This window comes from Adiantum capillus-veneris, chromosome 2 (genome assembly GCF_014529385.1).
Source record: "Adiantum capillus-veneris isolate H3 chromosome 2, ASM1452938v2, whole genome shotgun sequence".
In the NCBI taxonomy this organism is placed as follows: domain Eukaryota; kingdom Viridiplantae; phylum Streptophyta; class Polypodiopsida; order Polypodiales; family Pteridaceae; genus Adiantum; species Adiantum capillus-veneris.
In genome coordinates, this window is record NC_140932.1 from 98,029,764 (window position 1) to 98,043,386 (window position 13,623).

Here is a 13,623-nt window from a genome sequence, read left to right on the forward strand (position 1 = left end):
ACGAAGCACTCCGCAGCTTTGCATTGGCCAACGTATTGTAAATATTGGAATAATTGATGAACTAAGGAGGAAGTAGTCGTCAACCCCTCACGCATCCATCTCTACGTAGTGTTTCTCGATTCCCCGATACTTGCGCCCCGATTCCAATCCACAACGAAAAGATTGTGGATTGGAACTAATCTCATCTAAGCAAAACTAACGGAAGTGGGAAAAAGCTTTGTTAGCTTCCGCAACTTTATGAGTCTCTTCCTTCTTCCGTATGGCACTCCCAGAATTTCTGGCGGAATTTATCAATTCGTCACTCGACCTTAAAGCCATACTTTGACCTGAGCGTTTTTGACATGCAATCAATGACCACCGGATGGCCAAAGCTTTTCCTTTTGCAGGTACTACTTCAATGGGAACTCGATAAGTTGATCCACCCACACGTTTGGTTTCTGTGACTACATCGGGAGTTACCCCACGCACTGCCTGTCGCAGAACAGACAGTGGGTTCCTATTTGTCTTTTATCTAATCCGCTTCATAGCCTGATAAAAAATCTGATAAGCTAGTGATTTTTTGCCGTTTTTCAGGATACGATTAACTAGCATGTTTGCCAATCGATTGCGATAAATTGGATCCAATTCGATATTTCTAATTTCGTTCGCTACACTACTCCGATGTACCACGAGTTTACAACTACGTCAGACTTCAACCAATTTTTTTTTATGTCTTTTTCCGGCGGTGTTTTAAGCTACTATTTCGGCTTCTTCACTCCATATTGTAGAGTGGATCCACCGGTTAGTGGGGGATCTCCCTCCAAACTGCACGTGCGACTTTCGTCGAATACAGCTTTCCATATGATTGGGTAATAACTATGGTTTCCAACCAATTTTTATTCATCACATAAATCATATTTACTCATTGCACATTGATTATTCGTCTCCCTCTCTTCCACGGAGGAAGAAGAAATAGGCATGGAAAGGAAAAATCTTGCAATTCAGTTATCTCACCAGTAATGTCCGTAGGTTTCCCGATCCAATCGGTAGATGTAGGCAAAGTCTCCGTCAAATATTCGTAGTCTTAACCCGAACCTGTTCCGGAAGGAAAAGGCTTTTTTTTTTAATCAGGTGGGAGTCCGGGTAAAACTCAACTTAACCTATTGAAGTAAAACACCTTAGACACCAAGTTGTTTCACACAAATAGACGGGTAATGGTCAATCTTTGCAGGAGCAGGCTTCGGTCCCCTGGCAATGTTGGGTCGGCTACACATTTAACATATCAGAACAATTGATACGGAATCGTTGCGATGATACGAGTTGCGACAATGCTCTGCAACGCACTGGAACGCCCTTTTTTACGATCTTTCACTCCTACAGTATCTAAGGCTCCTCTAACGATGTGATACCTAACGTCGGGTAGGTCTTTGACCCTTCTGTCTCTTACGAGGACCACCGAATGTTCTTGCAAATTGTGGCCAATACCTGGTATGTATGCCGTTACCTCAAATTTGGAGGTTAATCAAACCCTAGCGACTTTACATAGGGCAGGGTTGGGTTTTTTTGGTGTAGTTGTGAGATAGTCGACATCTATAACGTCGCTATACAAAACTGTACGTGAGATTCGCATCTCATACGGCTCCTCGTCATTCAATTACTGTTGGGGAGAGAAATCTTCTCAATCCATTTCGACTACAAGTAAAAAAAGAAATTTACAAAAAGAAATCTTAGCCTTTTTCCTTGCAAATTCATTTTCAAAGTTTCGCCGTTGCGCCCCACCAATTTGCCGGATTGCAAAAAAGTGACGCGGATGGAAAAATGAAAAATATCCCAAATTGATGCGTGGGTTTACCGATACAACGAGTTTCCCGCCTTTGCGTCAATAATATGAGGCGGATTGAATATGGAGGAGATTGACGAGTTGGTATCAGCTTATCCACATGATTAATCATTTTTTAAGAAGGAATTCATTTTGAAATGAAGGCAGTTTCAACATCTCACTCTCGTTCTTCATTTCGTTCCGACGAGGCTACCTAAGGAGGATTCGGCAACCTAACGAACTACCCAATAAGAATAAGTAGGTGAACTAAACTATGGATCCATAGAAAATGGGAGGGATCTGATGACTATTTGTAGTTTACCATTGATGACGACGTGAACGTAGCAACGATTAAAAAAAAGGCTTAAAACCACTCCACTAGTAAAGCTCCAATTTATTTCATGCGTAGAAATCAATTCAAACACCTTTGGCAAAGACACTCTGCTAGGCCAACACTGACACTGAGAGATGAAAGCGGGGAGCGAATGGGATTAGATACCCCTGTCCTAGCCGTAAACAATGGAGACTAATCGCTGCGCATATCAACCCCTAAGTGATGTAGCTAACTTAGTGTTAAGTATCTCGCCTGGGGAGTATCGTTCCCCTTAGATCTTTAGGTGCTAGGCTAACGTAACCTCTCGGGACCGGTGGTAGGCTAGGTGGTCCCTATGCTGGTGGGCAACCAACCCCAAACGCCAAGGCCAAGATTGCGGGGTGGAGTAAATGGCCAACTCGTCAGGCTCATGACTTGAAGACTACAGGTTCGAATCCTGCCCCCGCACTACATGTTGTCAGCAGTTTTAAAGCAAAGAAAAACACCGTTTAAAAAAAAAGGAAAGCAAGCTGTAAGCAAAGAAAAAGATGCGATAGAGAAAGAAAACAAGCGAAAGCAGAAAAAGATGCGTTTGCTTTAAAAGAAAGCAAAATCGAAGCAAAGCAATCTTTGCCGGCCAACTGCTTTACTCCGTTCGACATTAGCTTTTTTGCGTGCTAGCTACACTACATAAAAGCATTTATGAAAATGTGTAAAAATAGATGCTAAAAGAAAATCATTAATTGCACCATGCTCTTGTTTGGTTTAGGTTTCGTTGCGGGGCTTTCCGTAAGCGGAAGCTGTTTTTTTGTTTCTTTTGTGCGGGGCATGCTTTTGGAATTGGAGAGGCTCTGAAACCTTGCGGATTTGTATCGAGCACAGTTCAACTTTTTTTATTCACAAAACCAAGTAGGATAAAATCTCTTACTAAGACTTCGGAGAGCAGCTATGGTGTTAATTCAATCTTCTTCTTTGGCTAACACGCTGCATAGGCATACAGAATTAGCTTTGCTGGAGCGCCCGCCCTGAAGCCAAACTATCCCTCAGGGATCCCAGACCAAGCGCAAGTGGGGACTTCTCAACATCGCAAGTCACCTCTTGATGATCTGTCCATTAACCACACAAATATTTACATTTGATTATTATAGTTTGACTATTATACGAGAACGCTAGAGAATCTTTGTCTTTAGGCTTTAGCCATCCTTTACGTAACAAACCACTAAACTAAGAGGCCAGGTCGTTGATAGCAAGTTGTGTACTTGTCGGCTATCAATCATAAGGTGGAGTGAAATTGGATAGCCAGAGTGTTTTTGGGCACTCAAAGAGAGGCGCACAGGCGACAAAGTAATAGGGGGCTTGGGGTTGTTGGGCTTCCCCGTTTGGCTCACGTAGCTTAAGGGATAGAGCATTCCTATGTACCAGGAAAGGAAACGACACCGGTTCAAGTCCGATCGCTTTCCTGGATCGGAAAGGTCGCGGTAGTATCTATTATTTAGTTGAGCACTGCTTTATTGATCTGAGATTATGCTTAACCCCCGCTCGGCCCCAATCCCGGGACGTAAGATGATTCGCCTTGCCAATGGCCGTTCCGCTTACAGTTATTGGCAAGAGCTAGTAACTAACCAAGAGATCATCAACGACAAAGATTGGCCTTTTTTAACCAAAAAACCGAGTTTGATCCTGGCTCAGAATGAACGTTGGCGATATGCTTAACACATGCAAGTTGAACGTTGTTTTCTGTTTATAGAACAGTTGAAGACAAAGTGGCAAACGGGTGCATAACGCGTGGGAATCTGCCAAACAGTTTGGGCCAAATCCCAAAGAAACGAAAGCAAAAAAGCAAGCTTTGATAAAGCTAAAAAGCGCTATTTGATGAGCCTGCGTAGTATTAGGTAGTTGGTTGGGTAAAGGCTGACCAAGCCGCAGATGCTTAGCTGATCTTTTCAGATGATCAGCCACACTAGGACTGAGACACGGCCCAGACTCCATAGGGAGGCAGCAGTGGGGAATATTGGACAATGGGCGAAAGCCCGATCCAGCAATATCGCGTGAGTGAGTGAAAAACATCGCGTTAGCGAGGAAGGGCAATGCAGCTTGTAAAGCTCTTTCGTCGAGTGACAATTATGACAAGACTCGAAAAAGAAGCCCCGGCTAATTCCGTGCCAGCAGTCGCGGTAAGACTGGAGGGGCTAGTGTTATTCGGAATAACTGGGCGTAAAGGGCACGAAGGCAGTGAATCACTTGAGTGGGATAGAGGGGAGTGGAATTTCGTGTGGTAGGGATAAAATCTGGAGATATACAAAAGAACGCCGAAGTAGCGAAGGCAGCTTTCTCGGTTTCTACTAACGCTAGGGTGCGAAATCTTGGGGAGCAAATAGGATTAGATACCCTAGTAGTCCATGCCGTAAACGATGAGTGTTCGTCCTTGGTCCACGGATCGGGGGCTCAGCTAATGCATTAAACACTCCGCCTGGGGAGTATGGTCGCAAGACTAAAACTCAAAGGAATTGACGGGGGACTTGCACAAGCGGTGGAGCATGTGGTTTAATTCGATACAATGTGCAAAACCTTACCAGCCCTTGACATATGAACAAGTGTGCTTGTCCTTAACGGGATGAAACGAAAATTCATACAGGTGCTGCATGGCTGTCGTCAGCTCGTGTCGTGATACGTTTTTGGTTAACTCCTATAACGAGTGATACCCTTGTTTTGTGTTGCTAAGACATGCTGCTCTCAAAGGATCAATGTCATTATTTACTTGTCAGCGGGGCGGTGCGGGATTGATGACACTTCCTTTGTGCCGATGTTGCACTCATAGGAGACTGCCTATAGTTCTACTATGGAGGAAGGTGGGGATGATGTCAAGTCCGCATGGCCCTTATGGGCTGGGCTACACACGTGCTACAATGGTAATTACAATAGGAAGCATGGCCATAAGGCGGAGCGAATCCATAAAGATTGCCTCAGTTCGGATTGTTATCTGCAACTCGAGAACATGAAGTTGGAATCGCTAGTAATCGCGGATCAGCATGCCGCTGTGAATATGTACCCGGGCCCCGTACACACCGCCCGTCACACCCTGGGAATTGGTTTCGCCCAAAGCATCGACCAGAGATCACCTATTGCTAAAGTGTTTCATGCCGGCGTTGAGTATGGCCCATTTTGGTATGGGTGGTCTCCTTGGCGCATATCACGGTTGGGTCAGTGACTGGGGTGAAGTCGTAACATGGTAGTCGTAGGGGAACCTGTGGCTGGAGGGAATCTTAAAGGGAGGTGCTAGCGTCTTTTTATTAACTGTACGTGAGTTGATAAAGTCAATTCGTTCGGGTAAGCTAACTGTGCGAGGGGGAAGTGTGGGGTTGGTAGCGATTAAACAATCAAAGGCTTGTACTAGCTGTATTTGCATTTTCTTTGGCAGGTGCTTTTGTCGTTAGCACTTTTTTGTTTCTTAATCAAGCGTGTTTGTTTTGTCCGGGCATCCTAGTAAAACGCGGAACACTTGATCCCATTCCGACCTCGATATGTGAAAAGCGTTTTCCGCTATATGTACTGAGAATTGTCGGGAGACATAGTTGACAACCCGGACCCACTAAAGATGCGAAGAGGAGAAGAGAAAGGAACGCCATAACGGATAGCAAAAGCTAGGCAATTCTTCGAATTAACTGCAGTAATTTGACCACCAAAGCGATGATGTGGCTGCAGTCATTCTAAACAATTGCTAGCGGCGGATGCTGCAGTCAGCTGACCTTTCCTTGCTATTCGAGTGGATGCTTCCACTGGGCGGGGACTGGACCAATGTGATCTCGCCTTGACGATGGCAGTCCGGGTTATGGAGGAGAGACCAAGGCCTTCTTTGACCAAGAGTCACACCTTTATGAAAATATTGCATCGGCACTTGTACCCTAACGTTGACCTTAAATTAGAGATGAGAAAAATGTATAGTCTAATCTCAATCGAGAGATAGAGCGGCTTGGAAAGGCCGTGCGACTTGAGGAGCATAAGGCAATGGTTATGGCAGCCGCCAAACTCAAGACCAACGTTGTACTTACCGGCACTTTCCTTTCGGGAGCCTAAGGTCCCTCTCTTCCACCGGGCAGGGTAAGTGTCTGCAGCGCCCACTTTTGCCGGGGGAAGTGCCTAACGGCACTAACTCTTTCTCAACATTCCATTCTTTTCAAATCGAAAAGAGAAAACTGTTTGAAAAGAAATGGCTGGCTGAAATGAGATTCCGCAGAATGCAAAATTGCTTGCGTTAGGGCAAACGTCACTCCGCTGGAGAGAGAGGGCCCTAAAAAAGCGCGCTTCTTTGGTTATCCCTTTCAAATCGCGCGCCCTGTCTCCTTTACAAGCAAGTGTTCGGGGAGACCCGATTCCCAAGGCTATTGTCATTTCAGCTTAGAGGGAGGCTCCTACCCCACCATGCGTTCCTTTGGGGAGGGTGTGAAGCTAACAAAACAATGCAAGAGGTGGCAGCATAGAACCCGCTAGGAGTGGCAAGACTACTGATCAACGCAAGTGAACTGTGCGACAACGCTTCGTAGAAACCATAAAGCTGCTGTATCATTACGGGCCAACAGACACTCTGTTGGCGAAGAATGAACCAGAATGTGATTTGGGACACGATGGGCCTCTGCGTGCCCCGATCGGCAAATGATCACCGGAGTATAGCACAGGATCGCTTTTCCTTGTAATAAAGTCAACATGTCGACAAGGTAAACCCAATGGGCTCCCCTCAGGAGGTCTGGTCGTAAGATCAGATACCGTTTAGTGGGCAGAAGACGATATGAAAAGCCACCAGCTTGCTTTACTGGGTAGGGTAAAATAGGCAGCAGAGGTAGATAGAGACATATCTATTCAATGAATTGTCGACCTGACCTTTTGAGTTGGGGGCCCGGTGCTAACTCGTATCATGAATGACGAAGCGCGAAAAGACCATTTATACGCACTTCGTGCCTTAAATGAATAACTGCAAGCAGTAACGCCACAAAGGTTATGCAAGGGTCGATGGGCTTCCCCCGCTAGGGTTCCCCTGGCTGAGCCATCAACCCTTTATCTGGTTTCATGCATATTGGAAACCAAGGAAACTGAGTTGCGCTTTGCTTCTAGCTTCTCTCTAAACGCTCCGAACGGTTCTTGAAACGCAGGAACCAAAAGCTACCAGGGCCTAGACTTCCCATTCGTCATTTGAGCCGTATGCAAGGAAACTTGCACGTGCGGTTCAAAGAGGGGGGAAAGCTCTTCCGTTCCGGGCTTACCTATCTGAATAACCAAGATCGGATATAGCTGGTTTTTCGCGAAATCTATTGAAGTAGAGTGTATAACGTTTATGGCTTGAGGTAGAGCACTCAATGGGCTAGGGTAGCCCAAAGCTTGACCGAACCCAAGGAAACTCCGAATACAGGCCATGGGTTTGTACAGACAAACTTCGGGTGCTAAGATCCAAAGTCGAAAGGGAAATAGCCCAGATCGTACGCTAAGGTCCTTAAGCAATCACTTAGTGGAAAATGAAGTGATCAAGCGATGACAACTAGGGGGTGGGCTTGGAAGCAGCCATTTTTCAAAGAAAGCGTAATAGCTCACTGGTCTAGCTTCATGGCACTGAAAATGTCTCGGGGCTCAAGTGACTCACCGAAGCGACGAGACCTTGAAAGAAGCTTTTTCAAGTGTCAGTAGCGAAACGTTCTGATTAGTCCCTTTCATTGAGTGGGTTCTACCTTGCACTGTGTAATACCACAAGATATGCCACCTCGAGTTGTCCCCCTTCCAGGTGTGACAATTTGAATAGCAGGAACATCCAAAAGGCCGCCAGTGGGCATTCAGTTTCTATAGAGGTCGAAACGCTGCTCGGATTGGTTCGAGCAGCGTTCCAACCTCTATAGAAACTGAATGCCCATTGGCGGCCTTTTGGATGTTACTGATTTTTTTGATGATTTTTCTCTGAGAATTTAGTACTTTTTTGACGTTGCATAGGTCTTGGTTAATCTCATTGATATGCTAAACAATAAAAAATGGCATGAAGATCTGCTTCAAATTCCAAAAAACCTGCCGGAGCTGATGTCATCATCATTTCATAAAAGCTACTCATTCATTCTTTCCATCAGCTTCTAGACATGTTGTGTCCTAGGCTCATACTTAAACATCCTGAATTGATTTCATGTAAGAATATTTGATGCATTAGCAAAGGTGAAAATAATTCTCCTTACATTTTTTATAACAACTAGTCCTAGGCTCATTACAACATTTCTAATTAGGTAAACGACCTATAACCTACACTAAGACAATGACATAAAAACTTTGGAATAATGACAGTGTTCATTGGCACCACATACTAAACCCTTAAACTCTTAGGAGTTTTGGAAGAGGCCATAAGTTAGAACTTTCCACCTACTTAGGGTGAAGGATTTAGTATACAAGAAATTGTGCAGAGAACCTTATCATCCAAGGAGAAAATCGGTAGATCTTTGTGTGGCGGTCAAAACTATTCATATGATTGTCCGGCCTTATTTCATAGTCTTCAATGATATTAAAGAAAATACTCATGTTCTTGTTTTAATCTAAACAAATCAAAGTTTTTCTAGGGTGGATTAAGTTAATGTTAATTTGAGACCAATGATAGAAAGGATTATTTTATTTTTGTTTGAAATTTCTTGTGTAGTCCTGCAATTGGGAGATGTTCTCGTCGAAAGGGAAAAGAGGATATGCCTCTTGATCCTATATGCAGTGATCAAGTGAGCTCTGTGGCAGTCACACAAAGGACTTCGATGACATTGATGCTATTGGCGATGAGAGGGAGAGTATCAACATTGGATTAGGGTCAATGAATGAAGTTGATGCTTAAATAGCTATACAAGAGGTAGCTTTGGAATTGGTTCCATTTCATATTGCCCCCAAAGTTGGGCCGTCTACTGATGATGTGGATGATAGCCATTTGCATATGGATAGAGGAGAGGACATTCTCAAAACCACAAGGGTTTTTAGTTGTTTTGAGTGTCCTCTAATTCCTGTGTAGACTTATTCCATATGCTCGTGTACGTGGCCTTCAATCGGATGTTTCTGGTTTGAAGGTTGCATTTGCCAGAGAAGGTTAAAGGAAAAAGGTGCTTTTATAGTTCCACTTCAAACATGTCACAAGGAACAGACATTGTTGACAGGTAATCATTATTGTTTCAAAGTACTTTTGTGGATTGACACATTACTTTTGTTTTAGAATATTTATTGTTCTTTTGGAGTCTCATCTATTTCTAAAAATAGATGATATTGTTGACACATGCGACCCACTTTGGAAAGAAATAAATAAAGAGTATGAAGAGGAGTTAGCATTGCAACCACAACTAGAGTCACTCCTTGGTAGAATGTTCTATGTGTGAGAAGGCAATCATAGGACGGCAGCATGGCAAGCAACTGTGAGAGAAATGTTTTCCAACAACAGGGAGAAGCATTGTAGGGTATTGTGTACTATCATCGACCCCACAAAGGTTTCTGAAATAGCATTGTTGACGAGCTTGCAACGCATGAATTTGTGAGTGAGACTTTACTCTTGTTTGAAGGTAAACTTTATATAATTGAAGTTGATTAAATTGCTAATATTTTCATCAGTATGAATACCCATGCTTTAGTATCTTCTCATCTTCGAGATGAGTTGGTGAATTGTGCAAACATTTGCTCTTCGGATCATGAAGATTACCTTCATGCATTACCGAAGAATGATCATAAATTGATCGACAATCTGCGCAAGAGAACCACAAAAGGAGAGGAGCCATGGCATCCTCTTACACAAAGATATCTAGCTAGTCTTTTTTTTTAATGTAAGTGTGTTTGACATTGGATCTCTTTTTGTATGCTTTATGTAAGTGTGTTTGACATTGGATCTCTTTATGTAATTGTGTTTAACATTGGATCTCTTTTTTGTATGCTTTATTTGAAGCATTTTGTTTTGAACAATATTAGTTTACTTTGAAGGTTCAAATGTCAAAAGAACTACACACTAAGCTAGAGAGCAAGAAATCATTGCTTTCTAAAGAGGACTTGAAAAAAGAAGAGACTAAGATCATGAATGATCTTTATTATAAATATTCAGATCGTGTAGGGAAGGTATATAACCATCTCTTGTGTTTTCTTTGATACATTATAAGATACAATTTTTATTGACTAATGCTCTTGTTTGGTAGATTCTTAACATTTTTTATCCAAGTCTAGGGAAGGATTGGTTTGATCATGTGATGAGCCTTCAATGGGGGAAAGATAGTTGGGCCACTCTAGAGAGACTTAACTTGATTGCTCTACATGATGCTTCCATAGAAAATAAAAACTTATGGGTATCCTTACTAGAGACAAGCAAGATCACTCGTGCTGCTTATTGTATGGTGAAAGGAGACCATAAGTTTCGAGGGTGAGTATCTTGATGCAAATGGTTTTTTATTGAACTTGTGAATGTTAGTAAAAAGTTTGATTTTTCTTTTGCATGCTTGGTCGAAAGGTGGCTAAAACGAGAGGGAGCTTTGCAAAGGATCTTAGATAAGTCCAAGAAGCTTCTTATGGACTATATGGATGTGCTTGGAGGGATTGATATTCCTCCCTCATGCACCATGGATATGTTCTACATGCAGATTATGGTGGAGGGAAGAAAATTCTTATTCCCTCTACACGTGTCTTTGGAAAACAAAACGAAGGACGTAGAGTTGCAAGCCTTAAAGAGGATTGACTATTGCCGCATGGCTTCTCAACGACTAGTTTACAGGTATAAAAAGATCTGACTATTTTTGTATCATAATTTGGCTTCAATTAATATTGTTTATCGATTCCTACTTGATTTTAGAATAATTATTTTTTGGCTTTTGTAGATACTTTGCTCACCCATTGACCATGCGTCACATTGCTGCAATACGTGTGCTCGCACGTTCTTGGAAACACATTGAGAGTGGTAAGGGATGCATGTATCCTCCAACTATGCATCAGCTCTCGTTGTGGGAGCTTGAGCATTGCCCTTGGTGGATCGACATGGATAGATGTCATGTCCTTGCTAGAGAGAGAGAATTGCATAATGTGCAGTTTAGAGGAGCCCCATCTACGGATCTTCCACCACCCAAAGCCACAAATGTTGTTGATCCATCTTCTCATCCTCTACCATCTCGTCCACCTACTCGACCTTGTGAGTTGGAGTCATTCTCACTTTCTATGTGTCCTAAACTTTGTTGATTTTAGAAATTTTAATTATATTGACACTTTTTCTAAACTTAAGCAACAAGCTTTTTGGATAAGAATCAGAATGCATCTGGTACTCTAGACCTTGTGATTGATGATCTGTCGTCTATCTTGGGTATAATCTTGTTTTTTTTTTAGTCTTGTTGTTGCAGCTCTATTATATTAATCATATTTATATAGATGATTTTTTTTTTCTGCAGAGAGTGGGGGAACCCAGAGATTGCGACGTGCCCTTCAGTTTGTGTATGCACCATTGCCTCTTCAGCCTGTTGTACAAAGTGGTTGCATTGAGACTAGGTGTGTTGCTTTGCTTGGTGACTATATTGCTATTGTTGGGGATTTTTGTAGTAGTGTGCAGTCTAGATCATGGATTCCTGTATACGAGCATATGGCTAGATCTATAGAGATTACATATCGGAGGAATGGTAGATCAGTGTCATGGGCAGCTGACTTTATCTTTGTTGACTTGCCTTTTGGAGGCTTTTTACACTCACCATCACCTCAACCTCCATGGGATACCTGTACAGAGGATCATGTACGATCAGCTATTCATTTAGCCATAGTACCTTGGCGGACTTGGGGTGGCTACTTGTGATGGCGCCTCTTGCTGGTAAAAAAATCAATCCTGGATATTGATATTGTCATTAATATATTCAATTTTAATCATTGATGGCTTTTGTCCTTGTAGGAGACACAAACTTTTGGGTTGAATTTGCAGGGCATCGGAGTTGATTATTCATCGACGTGTGGTGGTTTCGCATCATGCACCTTATGGATATGTAGAGTCGTCCGGTGAGCGACATGAGGTGATTCCTCTACTTATTATTTCATGGTAAGCTAGCATCAATGTGTAGTTTTTGAAATTGATTTTCTGTTTCCTTGTAGTGTGACACTTCTATCATGTTTTTGGTCCACAGACACGGACCACCCCCGCCACTTTACATTGCAGAGAGTGCTTCTTTGTTTCATGTACTAGGGATGAGTGCCATGGATAGTGAGACGGTCCGGGGCGGGCAACAAGAAGAGCAGCCTCTAAACACCCTTCGAGGCTCCCGTGCTGCTCAATTGGGGCTGGGGCAAGCACAATCAGAGACAACAACAACCCACAGCCAGAAACCAAACAAGAAAAGGGGCACCACCTAGTTGTAGATGCGAACTAGGATGCACGTGATATCTCCTTGTACTCAATTGCACAAAGAGAGGGGAATGCAAGATAGCCACACACACCAAACACAAACATTCACCACGCCAGAGAGAGGTAAAGATCACAAATCAACTTGAGCAACTCAATCTTAGCCTTAAAGACTAGATGCACACAAAGCTTGATGAGAAATAGAGAGACAACACAAAACTTGACCTTGTTGCCAATACACAAATTGTCTTAGGGTCACGGGAGCCCTCTCACCGAGCACCCTCTTACAATTTACCTTTTAGGCAAACAATTCAACAAGCCCTCAAACCACCAAGCATGAAATGGCACAACAAAATTCAAGGACAATATACCTTCAACCACCTGATGAGCCAACTTATCAAGTCAATTTGGAGAGAAGAGTCGTAGTTGCAGCATACGATTGCACCCAAAACTATGAATGTTATTTATGGACAAGAGTAGGCTACAAGTGTGATTGCAGAGTATAGTATCACTCCACTCCTCTAGATGGCATAACTAACTTCAACCTTTTCCATGCACCTATGTGTAGTTATGGAATAGAGCACTCACAATGCACACACTCTACACAACTAGGCTTGAAGAGTGGTGTGTTATGTGTTGAGAATGGTGTGGTGTAGTGTGATCATGTGATGATTTACAAGGGAGAGAAGGGCTCTATTTATAGGTTTTAGAAGCCCCAATTAGGATTAGGCCTAATCAAGTTTATTTGAAGGAATAAAAGATTATGCATATATTTTTTTTTATTTTTAATGAGGGTGGGTCTCTCTTGTCCTTTGAGTCACATGGATGTGGGCTCAAGGGAAGAGAATTATTGAGGATGAAAGGAGAGAGGATTGAATGAATAATTTGGGAGTGCCTACTCTAGTAGAGGGTGCATTTTACAATAAGGTTAGTGGTTAGTAGTTATTAATTATCACTAAAACATATTTATAAAATCATTCACCAAATGGTGAGATATATGATGAGAAAAGTTAGAGAAGGGATGAGCTTGTAAAGAGAGGTTGAAGCTTGGAGAAGTTGACATTCACCTCTTTATAGCACCGGTAGAAGAAGCAGTCGGCATGGAGAAGCAGCGCGTGTCGATGAAGCTATGTTATTTCAAACCTTGGAAAATTCATGATAAAAACCTTCATTTGCAGA

At 42.7% G+C, this 13,623-nt stretch overlaps 1 pseudogene; it reads left to right on the plus strand.

Moving 5' to 3' along the window:
• Positions 1-3,778: 3,778 nt before the first annotated feature.
• LOC147463261 (18S ribosomal RNA) lies at positions 3,779-5,367 on the plus strand (annotated as a pseudogene).
• The last annotated feature ends 8,256 nt before the right edge of the window (positions 5,368-13,623 follow it).